The 16198-nt window shown below is 30.6% G+C and overlaps 2 pseudogenes; one reads left to right on the top strand and one right to left on the bottom strand.

The window, feature by feature from the left end:
• The first annotated feature begins 696 nt into the window (after positions 1-696).
• On the top strand, positions 697-2047 carry LOC118038244 (RING-H2 finger protein ATL2-like; annotated as a pseudogene).
• Positions 2048-10827: 8780 nt separating this feature from the next.
• On the bottom strand, positions 10828-15496 carry LOC118038248 (condensin-2 complex subunit H2-like; annotated as a pseudogene).
• Positions 15497-16198: the final 702 nt, after the last annotated feature.

The raw sequence follows: 16198 nt of genomic DNA, 5'->3' as shown, positions 1-16198 counted from the left end.
TTGACCCTTTAAACTTTCAATTCTTTCAATTTCACCCCTTAGTATGTCAATTAAGCCTTCAAAGTTTTAGTGCCTATTCATTTTGGTCCTTGTACCTTTAAATATTGCAATTTGATCCTATTTGGCTACCAAACTTTATTTTTTCTTTAATTAAACTTCTATTTAGATATTGGCAAAAAAACAATAATTTGCGTAGGATCCAAAACTATTGTTCTTAAAAGAAGGAGAATGATTTCTAGTAAATGATTACAAAATCTTTTTGTCCTTAATTATCATCTCATAGAGCTTCCAGCAACAATATTTATAATGTCGCAATTAATCGAGAAATGCAATTTTTCACAGAGATTGCTTCGATATTAGAATCTTAAATAAAGTCTCGGCTAGCTACCGGTGACGACGAAGATCATCTGCTAAAGGTGGTATAGAAGAAAAATGAAGCTGAGGTTCTGAACTCAAGCCAGTATTATTAATACTTTATTTAATATATTTTTAAATCTTGTTGTTTCTTTCTTTCCAAGAATGTTCTAGGGTTTCTTCCTCGTCCTTTGCCTGCCTGATGTCTTCTCCTTAATAGGCTAGGCCCACGCAGTTGACATCTAATAAAAAAAGCCCAGGCATTGCCTGGAAGCGTCCTGGAAGCCTAGGTCCTCTCTCTCTCTCTCTCTCTCTCTATATATATATATATATATATATATCGTTCTATATTATTACTTCTCTTCTTCAAGTACCAACTCCATAAACATTCTCTTACTCATCATTTACAAGCTAACCCACTTTCTCTTTCTTCTCCTCTTATAATTCCACACATACAGCAACTGTCATAACCACAATCAAGAAATGGACTCGGACTTGGGAGATCCACCAAAGGAATTTAGAGAAGGCTATGCATTAAGTGGCAAGATAATGCTGAGTGCTGTTGTTATTCTTTTCCTTGTTATCATTTTAATGGTTTGTCTCCACCTTTACGCCCGCTGGTACCTCATCCGCGCACGGCGGCGCCATATCCGCCATGCCCGCAACCGCCGTAACCATCTTGTATTCTACGTCGACTCTTCCAACAACCCTACCATTGTCACAACTCAAGTCACACGTGGCCTTGAAGAGACCGTCTTAAAATCGCTTCCTGTTTTTGTGTATTCAGGAAAAACCCACCAAGATTCGATGGAGTGTGCGGTTTGTTTATCCGAGTTTCAGGAGAACGAAACGGGTCGGACCTTGCCTAAATGTAATCATAGCTTCCACATCGAGTGTATTGATATGTGGTTTCATTCTCACTCCACGTGCCCTCTCTGTCGCTCTCCGGTTGAGCCGGTGACGGAAAACCCGGTTCAAGATGGTCCCGGTTGCGGGATTTCGGTACCGGGTTCGGGTTCCAGTTCGGGTACCACGTGTCAGCATGAGGAGGATCGTGTGGGTTCGGCTTCTACGTCGTCGTTTAATGACAGAAGGAAACGGGTGGAGCTTATCGGGGTGACCATCGAAGTGCCTAGGAGAAATGGGAATTTTGAGGATGAGTCAACACTGAGTCGCCATCAGCGAGTCACGCGTTTAGATCGCCAATGAGTCGGATGCTGTCTTTTAAGAGGATGCTAAGTAGGGAAAGAAGAGGTGCTGCGTCTCCTAACGTGGCTAGCTCTGTGAGTTGCGGTGGTGAGTCAGGGACGACTGAGATGGATATTGAAAGAGGGCAGGATGAGTCGATGCCTCAGCAAACTCGGTGCTAAAATCAACGGTGGACGATTAAAAAGCTACGTGGCGGTTGTCTCATGGAGAAAACAGGCGGCGATTTTTCAGTCGCTTAAGTGGGGCACAGTGTGGGCACTCGTTGGACGCCGCCTTGGGCTCAAATGTTTAGCTTTGACTTGTATATAATGAAATGAATATCTTCTTATTATTTTTTATCCTTCTTAATTTTGTCTACTATGATTTTATTTTACAGAGATTTAGACAAAGGTCGTTTTGTATTGGAAAGTGAATTTTTTTAGTATGTATTAGATTTTAAAAAATAAATATATTTAAAATATTTTTTCCTAAGAAAAACCTAAAATGTCAGAGTTGATATGATAAATTTGTGATTTATATATTCAATTAATTTTTTTTTCCATTCACTACTAAGTTTTTTTCTTTAATTATTTTAAATACACATTCTTCACATCAATCTAGGGCATCAAGAATAAAAATTAATGATTGCCTCCGACATTGAATTCAAAAATTAAAAAAAAAAAAAAAACGTATCCTACCATTCTCTTATTATCATTATTATTATAACATAACTTTAATTTCACACCTCAAATATGAGGTTATAGATGGGAAATAATTGCGCATTATATTAAGTCACTAAAATATAATATTTATAAATTTTAACAATTTTGATACACGTAATTCTCATAATTTTGATATAAATACTACTTTGTTTTATCAAATTGGAGAGTTGAATTTAATTTTACATGTTAAAAAGTGATGGAAAATGACATAATTGGGACGAAATTGAATACAAGGTCACTTGTTTTAATAAATATTTTTTTTTTGTTTTGTTTTTTATTCTATTTTTTTTCTGGTTGACAACATATAAAAGGAAAAAAAAAATTGATTTTTTTTTTTAATTTTTTAATGATAAATAATCATTTTACCTTTAATGAGTCGTTTTGCTTTTATTTAACGATATTTTTTTTTCTTAGTACTATTAAACTCTGTTTATTCTAAAAGTTTAACTAGATTTAATTCAATATATTTTAATATCACTCGTAAAAGTTTAGCTCAATTTGAAGGTCGGATTGAAAATTATATCTAATAACGTAAAATTAGTCACATTATGATTTTTTATCAAATTTTTTAATTTCTTCATAATTCTGAAATTGTAATCCAAGCTAAAATATTATTTTAGAAGGCTCCATGTAAATTTTTAAAAACATTTAATAATTTAATTAAGAATTATAAATTTTATTTTATATAAAACTAATAAAAAAATATTAATAAAATATTACTTGAAGCTTTGACATGGCTCCGCCCTTGAAGGTGAGAAGTAGGTGTCAAGCGGCCCAAACGAAGCATCGTTGTAGGGTAAGATGCCATTAAATTTAATAAAAAAAAACCGATACTCCTACGATGTTGTTTGCACGATTGAAAAATTTCTTACACTTTTAATGAAATTAATTGCTCAAGCCGGCTTCTGACATGTGTTTTTCACCCAAACTGAATATATTTTAGTATCTTATTATGTACCAAACCGATTGATGTTGTGTCATTTTCTTGTCCAGGGATAACTCAATTTAAAAATTTAATTATAGTAGATGAAATATAATAATAGTTATTTTTTTAAAGTATTTTTTTATTTTAAAATATATTAAAAAAATATTTTTTTTATTTTTAAAAATTATTTTTATCATCAATACATTAAAATAATCTGAAAAAATAAAAAAATATTAATTTAAAATAAAATTAAAAAAAAAAAACGCTTCTAATACATAATACCAAACACCATAAACCGGATTAAAATCATATCCATTTAACAGCACTGTGTGTGTTTTTCCTTGACGGTACTGTGCTGGAGAGGATTTGTTTTTCCATGTCGTTTTCCTGTTGTTAACACGCTTTCACTGAGCCCCAGGCAGTAGGCACCAATAATACAGTGTTTGATTTGCAATAATCCCATTAAAAAGCATTAAAATAGCTTTAAGAGGAAAATACGCAAGGAGAAGCGGTGCTATCTTTGGAAGCCTTCTCCTCCTTTCCTCGATGTTTCATTCTAGCTGATGTCATTGAAGATGACATGAAGACTCATGGGTTTCTCTAGCATCGTTTCTTGAAGATAACGACATAATTCCTTTTTTTATTTTTACATGTCATTTTAGAATATAGTTATAATTATTTTTTAAACTATTTTTTATTTAAAAATATATTAAAATAATATTTTTTTATTTTTAAAATCAGTACATAAAAATAACCTAAAAATACCAAAAAAAATTAATTTAAAACAAAAACAAATTTAATAATTTTTAAAACACAAAAGCAAACAAGACCTTAAATGTATATCTTTTTTAAATATGTAGATATAAATTTGGAGAATAATTTATTTAAAATCGAATTATAATATGAATGTATGGTTCAAAGAGAAGTAAGGAAAAGGTATTGGTTTATTTAGAAGTATAATTATGAATTTTTTTAAAGTGTTTTTTATATTTAAAATATATCAAAATGATATTTTTTATTTTTAAAAAAATTATTTTTAATTAAAAATAATAATTTTTTTTAAAAAAACATGATATAACCGTGTTTTTTAAACGCTTAATGCCTTGTTTAGGGATCCAAGATGTCCAACGCCAAATAGGCAAATAAACACGTCATCCCTGTTCCTCCAGAGAGGTCCACACGCTTTCGTAACTTTAGCCTTGGGCTTTTAGGTATGTTCGTCCACACAAGGGAGCAAGTTAGAATTATTGTGTTGGTTATGCTGAATGCATTTTCATGGACGCTCTTCACACGTCTTATTAGTGGACACCCACCACCTAATCCCAAGACACAATTTCGTCTTTTTTTCTGTCTCCGGAGTCACTCTTCCTTCGAGGGAGGGTGGTAAGATATTTTTATTTGAAAATATATAAAAAAATTATTTATATTTTTTAATATATTAAAACAATATAAAATATAGTTTAAAAAAATCAAAATTCTTTAAAAGCATGGTTTCAAGAGTGTCAAATACCATCTTAATGTTATTAAATCTGATATTATGAGTTAATATCAGATCTAATTGAATATGAGTGAATTAATTAATTAAATAAAATTTTTTTTGATTTTTTTAATAAATAATTTTTTTTTATTCTGTGATCCAAATTAAATTTAATAACTTGGGCTATGTATAGGAAATTAGGAGGGAGAGCGGGCATGTAACATTATTAAGTATTAGTTAATTAGTTGGTGGAAAATCATGGTTATTTCATATCATGAAAACTTTGAGGATCCTTCCTTAGTCGGCTGAAACGAGTGATATTTGCGACGACTTTTTCTTAGTGATTATCTTTCATTACCATAAAGTCAAGAAATCAACGAGTTCTTCCACTTTGATTCTTATGTGACAACAAATGAAATCGGTTCGGATGATGGTTGCTTGGCCAAGAAATACCGACTACTTTGACTAATTTAATAGAATGGTGTTATTTCCACTTCAATACTTTATTATTATTATTATTATTATTATTATGACTAATATATTCCTTTAAAAATACTACAACAACAACAATAATATAAAAAAATTATTATAAAAAAAAACATATGTTTGAAAGATTTTATTTTAAATTTGTTTGCTCCAAACTTCATAGTACTTTACTAGTTTACTAAATTGCACTAAGTTGCTGTTCAAAATAAAAAAAAATTGAACATGAAAAAAATATCCAGGTTATAGGGAATTTTTTGGTATTGTTTTGAAATCTGACCTATAAAGTCAATCTTCTAACCTCCCTACTTCATTTTCAAATTAAATTGTGTATGAATTGCATAAACATAACCTAGTTGACTTAGTGAGTTTAAATGTAACTTCTTTTTTTAATATTGAGATGATAATATAATGAATTTATATTGGCTTCACAACTTAACCTGTCAAAATCACAACCCCGATCATTGATTTTATTAGATTTAATAATTTTATTTTGGTTTATATTTTATGAGGTTATTGTGGTCTTAAATAAATATCTTAGTATTTGGTTAGTGTTTGATTTTTCAAGAATATATTTTAAAATCAACAAAATATTAAAAATTAAAAATTAAAAAAAATCAAAGAAAAAAATAAGAGTGCTTGCAAAGTTCATTTAACACAGTGTAAGAAAGTGATTTAAATTCAACTCTTTTACTAATTTTAGTAAAAAATACATATTTTCTTAAATAACAGGATATAACTTTAAAATAGAAAGTATTATATACAATTACTATACTTTTTAGTTCCTATTATGTACCTTCAACAATGAAGTCACTAACAATACTAAATTATTAGTAATTGTTGTAGGAGATATCTCGATAAATTAAAGAGAAAAAAAATGAGCCATCATATAATTTTATAATAATTATAAAGCCGTAATTAGTCTGTTAGAGATTATTAAGTAAATAATTAATTATGCTAAGTGAAAAGATGAAAATCATTTTAAGACATCTTACTTAGAGATAAGTTGCTTCTTATTTGTATTTTTATGACAAAATATACTCATAATGTTTATACACTAAGTTTTTGTCTAAACGTATTCATATATTTATAGTAAAAGGAATAGAAAAACCTAAGACAATGATATTTGATTTAGACCCGACAATTAGGCCCAATCCTTACATTTAGAATAAAAGCATTGGACTCGAGAGGATGGTAAATAATAAATGATCTTTTGACCTGTATTTTTTTGTTATGTCCACAATACTACTATGACTTGTTAGTTTGTTTTTTATTTGATTTTATTTTTATGTTTAAACATATTAGAGGGTGCTTTAGGCTTTTAAAATATGTTCATTAAGAGTTTTTGGATGTTTTTCAATGTGTTTTTAGACAAAAACAAGTTGAAAATAGATTTTAAGGATTAAAATATTTAGTCATTGACACTATAAATAATCTATCAAATTACAAATGTTTTACACTTTTGCCTTTATAATTGTTTTATCTGTCAAATTTGATTCTTATTTTTTTAATTGTTATTTGTTATGTTTGAGATCATTTTTTTTAATTTTTTCTTGCAAATTTCATCCCCTCGAGTTTTTTCTATCAAATTTTGTTTTCATTGTTTTTGTTGTTGTTTTTTTTTTTTTCTTATGCAAGTTTTTTTATTAATATATTTTTTCATGATTTCATCCTTTAAAATTAAATTTGTTGAAAGTTAAGTTTCTTGATTGAACCTAGATCTAGGATTTCACAAACTGCAGGTTTTAAAGATTAAACCAAGTTTAGAATGTCTGTTCAAGTTTGCTTGGGTTTTTTTTTTTTTAAGGTGGTGTTTTTTTTATTTATTTTTATCTCTTTTTTTTTTGTGTATTTTGAGTCTATTGTTTTATAGATTAGACCTGGTGTTCGAGTTTGCTTGTTTTTTTTTTTTTAAGTTGGTGTTTTTTTATTTTTTTTATCCCTTTTTTTATTATTTTTTTGTGGTTTGAATCTATTAGGTTAGCCCTTTATATATTTTTTAATTTCACCCCTTACCATTTTTTTATTCTATAAATAATCTATCAAATTACAAATGTTTCTCAATTTCACCCTCTATGATTTTTTTTCTTTCAAATTTGATATTTATTTTTTTAATTGTTATTTATTTTTTTTGGATTTTTTTTTTTCAAATTTCATCCACCTTAGTTTTTGCTCTCAAATTTTATCCTCATTCTTTTTTTTGTTTTGCAATTTTTTTATTAATGTTTTCAATGATTTCATCGTTCAAAATAAAATTGGTTGATAGTTAAGTTTCTTAATTGAAACCGAGTTTAGAATTTAATGAATTACAAGTTTTAGAGATCAGATCAGGTTTAGAAGGTTCGTCTATATTTGCTTTGTTTTTTTTTTTTTTTAAGCTGATGTTTTTTTCTTCTTCTTTAAAGTTTTGTTTTATTATTTTTTATGGTTTGCTTTCTATTAGGTTAGTTTTAAGTTGTTTGATAATATGAAGAAGCTTGAGTCTATTTTTTTACTTTTTTTTTGTTATTTGTTTTGTCAGTTTATTTATTAGTGTTGTTTTTTTTTTTTTTTCATATTACTTAAATTATCACTTGAACTAATGCCTCGGCGGGTTGTTTACCCAAACATTAAAAAAAAAAAAAGAATCTGCTCGGCCCTGCCGGAGCATGGATAACAAATATAGTGTTTTACAAAACCTTAATTGTTTATATAGAGACAATAGCTTTTTCAATTAAAAGGCATCATTGTTTCACTATCCTGTTGCCAGTCTTAGAGCAATCCGTTCCGGCACAATCCCGGAATAAGGTAGAAATGCAGTTAGTTCCAGTTCTATTCCTGGACATCTGAGATGAGGAAACTCCCAGCGCTGCTACCTTGATACTTTTTATTCAAATATCTTTATTGATATTAAAAAAAAAATGTTATAATTTTGTCAAAATATAAAAAATGCATTAAAAAAACCGATTTTTATAGAAGATGTGCAGTATTTTTTCAAGTATTTAAATTAATGTTTTTTTATGAATATATATATTTTGATTACCATAAAATAAAATAAAAACTCTATTTTTTGTAACGACCGTATGGCATCGCATGTTCTATATAGTAAAGTGTAGTTAACTGGGAATAAAAAATAGAAAGACACCAACAATTCCCCTTGCCGGAGAAATCTCAAGGTCTTGTCTAAAGGCCCAATTCAATTCACTTATACTTCAGCCTGCCACAGTTTCGAGCATTTAATTTGGGCTACAAAAGGAAACTTTCAAATAGAGACATTGTGCTTCAAGAGATGAGTGTTTTCATCATTGTTTAAAACCCGGATACGAGATAACCCGGATATAATTGATTTAGAGTCTAGATTAATTCATGTTGAAAAAAAAGTATAAAGCTAAAAAACTTGGTTGATATGTAAAAAAACATGGGCTAATCAAGTGAAAACTTGATTATTAACATTTTAATTTTTTTTATCTAAACAACATTGTTTTAATTAAAAAAAAAAAATTGAATCAACCTTTGAATGTAGTCTAAAACTTATAATTGTAATGTATAGATTTTTAAGTTATAGTTTATAAAAAAGACTTTCTAATTTTTTTTATATAAAGTTGCAATTTAGAATTTATTTTATGATTTATCAAGAAAGATATGATTTATTTTCTAAGCTTCTATATTTTTTTTTTTTTGAAAAGAATAATTTTTCTAGCTTATTTTATTTCTCCAACAAACCAGATCCAATCAAATCATAGAAATAAGTGATGGAGTTGAATATTCTAATTTAAAAAAAAAACAGGCAGAGAGAGAGAAGTAAAATTCAACTCCAATAATTTTTAATATCAAACTTTATTTTCTCCTTTTGTTTTAGTTTTTCTTTTTTTAGTGAAAGAAAGAACGGGTTATTGTATTCTGGTTTAGAGCGAGAAAATTGTTATTAAGAAAGATTTTGGCCATCAAAACAGACTATTTTTGTATCAAAAGGTTTCATGTGATAAGGAGGTTACAATTAGGTGTGTTGTTTTTACCTTGTAAACACCTAAAACACATATCTAAGCTCAAAAAGATTTTTAGTTTCGAGTTGATTTTAAATTTTAGAATGATTTTTTTTTCATATTTTAGGAGGTTATAGATTGGTTTAACAAGGTTTATATGGTATTTCTTATATGTTTTGGGTAAAAACAAATGGGTTCAAATTTGGTTTTTTAGGTAAAAAAAAACCTTTATTTTTCCAGCCACACCAGTGGCTAGATTCTAGAATTTCTAGATAACGCATTTTTTTTTTTTTTTACTTTGCAACTGGGTGGATAACATATCGTTCGCCTCATTAAACTTAAAAAAAATTAAAGGCCCATGCACATATTTTTTCTTGATTGGGCCAAGCGCCAGGCTTGGTAGCACCTTGCCTCATTGCTTTTTTTTTTTTTCATTTTTTTTTTCAATGGCTTTTTTATGTTTTTTTTAATTATATATTTTAATTAATATTCCTTCTCTATAATTTGTTTTTTTTGGGTTTTTTAGCCTCTATTGAATAACTATTATTTTTAATTATATTAAGTGTGTTTTAATTTTTCCATGGATTAAATATTTATTCTTTATAGTATTTTTAATATGTGCAACCTTTCATAATATCATTTTCTTTTTATTTTATTCAATAAATTTTATGTGTGTACTCTATTACAAATTGATTTTTATAAATAAATTTATTATAAATTAAAAATAACCAGAATAAATGACTCGTGTTATAATATTAAATATCCTGATATACAATGGTGTCTTGATTTTTCTAATTATATTTTTATTTATCATTAATTACTTTTTTTTTCATTTATTTACACAAATAGTTCATGATTTATTTAATTGGATGCATGTATAAGTTTTTTTAATTAACATTTATGATTTTTTAATATAAAAAAACAGTTGAAAAATTTTACCCGTTCATGTTTTTTTTTTTTTTATCTTGTATTAATGTTTTCAATTTAATCTTATTTTTTATGATTTTTATTTTTTTTTAAAAATTTTTTTATTGTTTTTTAATTTTATCTTTCAATCCTCCAAGTTTGATAATGTATATATTTTTTTTTCCCGTCGTTGATAAGTTATATATAATACTAGCTTTAATGACTTAAATATCTTAATGAAAGAATAATACAAACACTAACCTAGTTCTATCACTATTTCTATAGCTTTTTGTCAAACAAAAGATACCAGCAACTGTTCAGGTGTGCTTTTACATCAATCAATTCATAACCAATTAGTTACCAAAAACAAAGAACAAAAAAATTAATGCAGAGAATAACACTGCAAGCATCTCGAAAAATTGACAGTAAGCACTAAGCACTAAGCAGATTGGCAATTGGCATTATTACAAGGCACAAGAACAAAATCATTGTGCAGTTAAATTAGTAGTGTTATTACAAGGGCATTTGACCTGCAAGTCCGTGAAATATTAAATATATTACACATTCTAGCTTATCATTGTCTATACCATATTGAAACCAGGGCCGGGACACTCGACTCAAGATCCGAGTCACGAATCAGTAGGTTAATCTAGGTTACGGGTTGGCAAATCAACCGAACAGCCGGCCAGGTCTCGGAACAAATGGTCTATGCTCAATGATACAAAGTTACAAATAATGCAATAATCACATTGTTAATGCACCAAGCCAATCAGCACAATTTAACTATAAAACTTGCTTATGATGCCTTGGTCACCCTGCTGAATGTAAGTCAACTGGCTCAACAACTCGAGATCTTCGCCTCTTCTTACCTTCAGGTGTGCACCTTGTGTTACCATTCTTGCCCAGCTTCGGACCTCCTTTTCTTATTGGTGATTTAACTCTCTTTTTTTGACAGTTGAAATGTCTTCCTTCCTGTTCTTTTTTTATGACCGAGGAGCCGGACGTGGAAAGGATTGACAGCGTGTAACAGAATGACTCGGTATTAGCTTGACTCCTATCAAAATCAACTTCTCCATTGTTGACCTGAAATTGGAGAAATCATGGTGATTCTTTTTTAGCATTTGAAAGCAATGCATATCTATTTTCACTCCAAATGACTCCAATATTACTGATTGTATCCAACACACAAAACTTCATTCGCAATAAACAGAAAATTTACAGTGTCATTAAGAAAAATGATTTAGAGCTAGTAGCCTACACATCGCAAGTTTGAGGCCTGAGAGCAGTTGCTATAGATATTTAAGGGTACGGGCCACTTATTTTAGAAGCTGTTCTATTTTAAGGTATTGTAGAGCGTGTTTGACAGTGTGGTAATGGTTTGCTTTTCAAATAACTTTTTCGTGCCGAAATGCATGTCAATGATGTTTTTTCATTTTTTAAAAATCATTTTTGACATCAACACATCAAAACGATCCAAAAAGTACAAATCGCATTAAATTTTAGTAAAAAAAAAAAAATTTCAAATTTGGTGGAACGCGGTTTGCACCGCGTTCCCAAACGCTTCTTGAGTATGCTTCCTAGATTGAAATAGTGAAAGAGAACTACCAGCTGAAGAAGTGCGGAGAAGGTTCGAGCCACATCATGTTTTTCCTGGCCCTTCACAACATCTGTAAAGGCCATGACATGTTTTTGACTGTCTGTTTCAAGAGAGAGTTTGTCAAAATCCTTTCACCATAGGCATGAATGTCAAATGGCGGATGTGAGTCCTATTAGAAACAAAATTTCACCTTCAATTCAAAAGCCAGTAAAAAGATTTGAGCAACTAAAAGAGCAGCAAAAAAAATTGAGGTGAAAGTTACTTGTTCTTCCAAGTTTTGCTCAATTTTCAGTTTCCATGATGAAACCCGAGCAGCCAGTTCAGTTTGCTTCTCAGTTTCAGCTATATTGGCGAGCAGAGCATCCTACATATGAAAGGTGGGTAAGCTACAACATACTCTGGCAATAATTGGGCAAAAGATTATATCTGAGAGAACACAATCAATTCCAAAATTTTTTGGGACCAGGTTGATCTCGTAATTCAACTACTACAATCTCTAAAATCATTGCTTTCAAAAACTACGCTTGCATTTCCTGAGAATTTTAAATCTAAAGAGAAACCAGCAAAGTGCACAAAATCTACATTGATGAAAGCTAAGTTTCGGAAATTGACATAAGTACATGCAGAGGATTGAGTATGTGTAAAAGACCTGCAAAGAGAGCAGAACTTATTCATCTTGCTTTTCAAGACAAAAATCAGGAATTTGTGGAAAGGAATACATATGATAAAACAAACTTTTACAGACTACTTTCTAAAAGAGTGCATGTTCCACAAATATTTGGTGGCAAGTCACGGAAGAATTTTGGACAGGTAGAAAAGTCAAATACTTTACCCAGCAAAGAAATTTCACCCAAGCTACCTGAAACAAATACACGAATATGTGTGCATGTACTATTGCCATGAACTAGGTTAGATTTAGTCAAAAAGTGATAGAAATGCAAGCTTACAAGGTGAGATCGACATAGATCTTCCAGGCTTGCTTGAGATCTTTGATCTCCATGTCCAAAATCTTTATAGGTGTCAAAGTGAGTCCCACCATCATCATGCTGTGTAAATCAGTCAGTAAGCAACCTAATAGTTCCTTCTATACTATTGCAAATACAAACTAGAACAAAACACAAGCCTGCCAACCTTTTCATGTAAAGGGGGTGATGAATCTTCATTCATGCATTCTGAAATCTCTTCATCAGGCTGCCCGAAATCAGGGATCCCAGTGTCATATGCATTGTCTTCATTGTCATTCCCAGAGTTACCAGTAGTATCAGGAATATTATGTCCTTCATTAGTAAGAGATTGCCTCAGCTGCAATTGTAACATCAGGTATGATTATGGACAATCACAAGAAATTAACATAAAGACATTAACAGAAAAACCAATACCTTTTCATATAATGTAGGAGATCGTGTGTTTCCCATGGTTTCCAATTTTGTTTTGCTGTGTTTCCCATATTTTGGCAAGCTCTGGACTAATAGTACCATGGCATCCTTGCAATTGGAAAACAGAGCAGTTATAGAGGTCTTCTCAGCAGATTGTAACCCATTCCTTCTGAAATCTTTTACTGCTTGTTAAGGAAATCCCAATATGAGTGTGAAGTAGGCATATAACATACTACAGGGAAAACAGAGGGGAAAAAAAAACAGACACAAATTCAACCACCTTTTCTTAAAAGGTTTCACTTTTAAGTTCCCAGGTTCATGGGGTTCAAAGGCTTCCAGGGATCATCACTGTCATCTGAATCTTCTGCATTCTCAGGATCTGAATATCTGTCTTCCATTTCGAATCCAGGATTCTCATCAAAAATTATCATAGACAGGAGGGTCAGGCCTGATCTTACAACCATTAACTCCAAAACTGCAACCAGCAACAGGGGATGGCATAGGATTGGCATCCCGATTCTTTCCAAGAGAAGGCTTTGTTAGCAGTTCCTCCAGAACGCCTTGTTGGGGACTGAAAGGTCTTACGTATTGAGCTGCCCCTGTAAGGACCATTTTGTGCCCTTCCAGTATCATCTGCTTTCAAAAAATCATTTATGGCTAGGGCATCACATGGGTCTAAGAGAATAAAATCTTGGTAAAGATCATTGGTGGCTAACTGCAACCATGTAGGGGAAAAAAAAACAAGTGATTTAGATTGGGTCGGAAGCATAAAGCTCAGTATACTATAAAGTGGAAGTACATGTAATACCAGATATGACTCTAATTCCCCACCATCACCACTGCTATCTAAGCAATCACCTTCAAGAACAAACAAGATTTGCTGGTGGTTTCACAAAGTGATAGAAAGAAGCATCTTTGCTGGTTGAAGCATCTAAGCAATTCCTTGCATCCACTGAAGTATAATGAATTTTTTTTTAGCCATGAGTTACATCGTAACTGCATCAAATAGAGGGCAGATTTAAGCATACCTGGGACATCATCTGAGACCCAAAATTCATCATTTTCTTCATCAGAAAACTGCACGGGAACCACTTTGTTCAGTTCTGGACAGATGTGCCCTCTGATTGCTCCTGCTGCCTGTTTCAAAAATTTATAAAACCAATTTAAAAATCATTTTCCATGGGATGGTACCACTGATCGTTTGGACTTCAAAACTACACATTTAAGCCTTAAATGGCTTTCCTGTGAGAATATAAATTTTTATTTTGTGGTGTCTCTTTATTCTTCATGACATCGATGTTGTTTGTAATCCCTAGTTGAATTTTAGCGGGTTGGTCTGATTGAGAAGTTATGGGAAAGAGTATAATGAAGAGCCTTTAATTTTTTAATTTCTAATAATCCGTGTTCCACAACAATTAATACTTTTCTTGGAAAAAACAAGCAGGGTTTTGTACTTGACTGTTCCAAATCCATTTATAAAACTCATAATCAATGAGTTAAACTGCCTATTGACAGCTAACAGAATCCACAGTACAGCCTAGAAATTCTTTATCAAAAATATAGCAAACATATAACTGCACTTAGTATCCCAGCTCGACTAAAAGGTGACAATTGAATACATTTCTTGTCCTTCTCTCAACCAGTAGCCATATTCTCTATCTCTAATTCAAGCAGTGGAAAAACTCTCAAAAAGGACAATTGAATGTCACAAACTATGCGTATCATCATACACAAATTTCTCAAGATTCTTAAAACTTCTAAGAGCAATCAATCATCGCAAAACACTTGCTTATCCTGATATATGTAAGTTTGAGCAAAACCACCACACTTTCCATTTGAACTGTATTTAAATTTAAACCAAATGACAATCACCTTAACTATAAAAAAACCCAGAAAACAAAGTAATTTACAGACATAAATTCTTAAACGAAATACATTTTCGCATTGAAAAGGAACTTGGGAAGCGATCAAAACCCAACAAAATAGGTAAAAAAAAAAAAAAGAGTACCTTTTCTGAGATAGGAAGTCCAAAGCATGCAAAACCAAGTTGTATAAATACTCAACCTTCCTGCTATAAACTTGAACTGAACCTTGAAGCAATAAAGCAGCTACATTTTGCCACAAAAACAAAAAACCCATTAAATCGCTCAACAACAGAACCCTAAAAACCACAATTAATTCAAATAAAGCTCAAACCGTTGAACAATAAAGCAACTACATTCTTCCAAAAAAAAAAAAACTACAACTTTTTTTTTTTCAATAAAACCCTAACCTTCAGCGAAATTGACGGTTACTATCCTCTTCGTTTCCAGCAATTTCACCAGAACAAATCTTTAACAAATAATCTTCAAGCTTTTTTGAAAGATCGACTTCCCAGTTGGCTTCTAAATCACGCTCTGCTTGTACTGTGTGGTACTTGCTTGCTTCTTCTTTGTTGTTATTAATCATTTTTTTGAATAATACTTGAACATTTCATTTGGGGGGCTTTCTAGGAAGCCCAGGAGTTGGGAAAATTTGTGGGTGTTTGGTTGCCTGGAAATTAGAGAGAGAGCGTGAAAAAATCAAAGAGTGTGAGATTTGGCCATTTGAGAGTTCAAAATTTTCGATGACTTTGTTTCCCCGCTGCTCTTTGTTTCTGATTTTTGTTTTCGTTTTATTTTGAAGTTGTCTTTATTGAAGATTCGGAATCTCGGATATTCGGCTGGTTCGAATGTTATTTATTTACTAGCCAATTTCTATTCCATTTTCAATTGAACCGGCCCCCTTTAGTTTTTACCAAGTTAGGGTTTATGAATCTTCTACAGTTGTAGTTGTGATCAACCGTCGTTAAGCCTAACCTGACTTGTTGGCTCACTATTTAGCCGAAATTAGATTTTGGAGTTGTTTGAAAGTATCATTTTTTTTAAGTATATTTTATTAAAAAATATATATTAAAATAGTATTTTTTTTATTTTTAAAATTTATTTTTTACATTATCATATTAAAACAATATAAAAATATAACCAAATTAATTTTAAATAAAAATAAATAAATTTTAGTCAAATTTTTGATTAGGCTACAATCTCACACAGGAACTTTAAATTATACTAGATAAAACTTGTTTTGGTTATACTCAATTAAGATGTGGGTTAATTCACCACCTAATCGATTCTTTCAAAACCCAATTTAACTTGTTTTTTTTTTTTAAATTTTAAAATAAATAATATTT

This window comes from Populus alba, chromosome 10 (assembly GCF_005239225.2).
Source record: "Populus alba chromosome 10, ASM523922v2, whole genome shotgun sequence".
NCBI classification, from domain to species: domain Eukaryota; kingdom Viridiplantae; phylum Streptophyta; class Magnoliopsida; order Malpighiales; family Salicaceae; genus Populus; species Populus alba.
The sequence above is the reverse complement of the archived record's forward strand: the minus strand, read 5'-3'. Positions and strand labels throughout refer to the sequence as shown.